The following is a 2,692-nucleotide window of genomic DNA, read 5'->3' as shown; positions in this document are numbered from 1 at the left end:
GAAAACCAAGCAATCTTTACGTCTTGGCACCAAGTAAGAAAACCAGAAATGTTGTATACCAAGAGGTTTTGAGAAATTGAAAATTGACAAAACGTCATGGAGGAAATGTACTGTGATATTGCTCTAAAATATCCATGTTCTTTTCATCATATTGAAGCACGGTGCTACGCGCACGACTTGCTACCAAGGAGGAAGCGGACAACGCGGTTAAACAAAAGTGTCTTTATTGACAAGAGGTCACTGTAGCACTGGCACGCTCCGGGCTGCGCGCCCAATGTATATCCTGAAGCCACGCCTACCCCTCGGGCGTGGCCGCCGCCCACTTGGTGCGCAGAATGATGTCACCACGCCAGTGGGCTTTCGTGTCCGCCACACGCGCCCCCCCAGAATTCCCGCGCACCTGGAGGGCCAGTTTGCGGGGCAAACGGATGACCCGGCCGAAGCGCCCTCTGGCGTCCGGGGTGCAGGGATGCCAGCTGGGATGCCCCCGGCTGTACCCGGGATGGGTGCCGGACCGGGGGGCGGCGTGCCGGCGGTGCTGAGTGGTGCCGGGGGTCCGCCCGCCGGGGGGCAGCCCCGACACGGGGGCCGAGCCACCGGCGGTGGGTGGTCCACGTCGAGGTGGGCGGCTTGAGTCGATCCACCGAGACGCGGTCGGGAGTACCGCCGATGTCCAAGGTGAAGAATTTCCCCCCGGTCTCCAGCACGCGGAAAGGCCCGTCGAACAGGGGCCGCAGTGGTGTCCGGTGGGCGTCGTGCCAGACGAAGACATACTCCGCGGTGCGAAGCTCCGGGGCGACGTGCGTGGGTGGGTGCCCGTGGTGCGCCGTCGGCACCGGGGCAAACCTCCGGGCGGTCTCCTGCAGCGCGGAGCGCTCCTGCGCCGCGGACCAAGGTGCCGTGGGGTCGGGGAGGAACTCGCCCGGTGCCCGCAGCGGTTGTCCAAAGACCACCTCCGCCGCGGATGCGCGCAGGTCCTCCTTGGGTGCCATCCGGAGGCCCAGCAGGCCCCAGGGGAGCCTGTCGACCCAGCCGCCGTCGCGGAGGGTGGCCCGGAGCGCGGCCTTCAATGAGCGGTGGAACCGCTCGCACAGGCCGTTAGCCTGGGGGTGGTAGGCCGTGGTGCGGTACAGCTGGAATCCCGAGCCCCCGCGCGACCGCCCCCCAGAGCTCCGAGGTGAACTGGGGGCCGCGGTCGGACGAGATGTCCGAGGGGGCGCCGAACCGGGCGACCCAGGTGGCGATGAACACCTGCGCGACGTCCGCCGCCGTCATTGACGAAGGCACGGCCTCCGGCCACCGGGTGGTGCGGTCCATCATGGTCAGGACATGGGTGAAACCCCGCGAGGGGGGCAGAGGTCCCACCAGGTCCACGTGAACGTGGTCAAACCGACGTTTCGGCACGCAAACGGGGCCAATGGGGCCTGGGTGTGTCGGTGCACCTTCGCGCGCTGGCACGCGAGGCACGTCCTGGCCCAGCCGCGGACAGCCTTCCGGAGGCCATGCCAGACAAACTTGTCGGCGATCAACCTCTGGGAGGCCCACGTGCCCGGGTGGGACAGGCAGTGGATGGAGTCGAAAATCCGGCGCCCCGCGGGCACGATGGGGCGAGGCCGCCCGAGGGAGACGTCGCACCAGAGGGCCGTGCCCGCGCCGTTGAATGGCACCTCAGTGACGCGGAGGCCCGTAACGGCGGTCCGCAAGGCCTGGATGTCGGGGTCGGCGGCCTGGTCCGCCGCCATCCGGGCATAGTCGATGCCGAGGTGGACCGCGTGGGCAACGGACCGGGAAAGGCAATCCGCCACCGGGTTGTCCTTCCCCGCGACATGCCGGATGTCCGTCGTGTATTCGGACACGGCCGAGAGGTGACGCTGCTGCCGGGCCGACCACGGCTCGGCGACCTTGCCCATCGCGAACACCAGTGGCTTGTGGTCGGCGAAGGCCGTGAACGCACGGCCCTCGAGCAGATGGCGGAAGTGCCTGACCGCCAGGTGGAGCCCGAGCAACTCGCGGTCGAAGGTACTGTACCGGCGTTCGGGCGGGTGAAGCTGCCGGCTGAAGAACGCCAGCGGTTTCCAAGCTGCACGCACCCATTGCTCGTGCACCGCGCCCCACCGCGTAGTCCGAGGCGTCGGTGGTGAGGGCGATCGGTGCATCGGGCGCCGGGTGCGCGAGCATGGTGGCGTTAGCCAAGGCGAGCTTCGCGCCCACGAACGCCGCGTCCATCTGCTCGGTCCAGGTGACGTCACCTTTGCCCGGCTTCCCCCGGAAGGCCTCGTGCAAGGGGCGCAGGAGCTGGGCGATGCGGGGCAGGAAACGGTGGTAAAAGTTTACCATGCCCAGGAACTCCTGGAGCCCCCTGATCGTGCGGGGGCACGGAAACCCTTTCAACCCGCCTCCACCTTGGCCGGTAGGGGGATGGCCCCGTGCCTGGTGACGCGGTGCCCCAAAAAGTGGATTTCGGCGACACCGAACCGGCACTTGGCGGGGTTCACGATCAGGCCGTGCTGGCCCAGACGTTCGAAGAGCGTGCGGAGATGGTGTAGGTGCTCTTCGCGGGACGCGCTTGCGACGAGGATGTCATCCAGGTATACGTACACAAAATCCAAGTCGCGCAAGACGCTGTCCATGAGGCGCTGGAACGCCTGAGCCGCATTCTTCAAACCGAAGGGCATCCGAAGAAATTCGAAAA

Source organism: Myxine glutinosa, chromosome 5 (assembly GCF_964187855.1).
Source record: "Myxine glutinosa chromosome 5, kmMyxGlut1.1, whole genome shotgun sequence".
NCBI lineage: Eukaryota > Metazoa > Chordata > Myxini > Myxiniformes > Myxinidae > Myxine > Myxine glutinosa.
Note: the sequence above shows the minus strand (reverse complement) of the source record.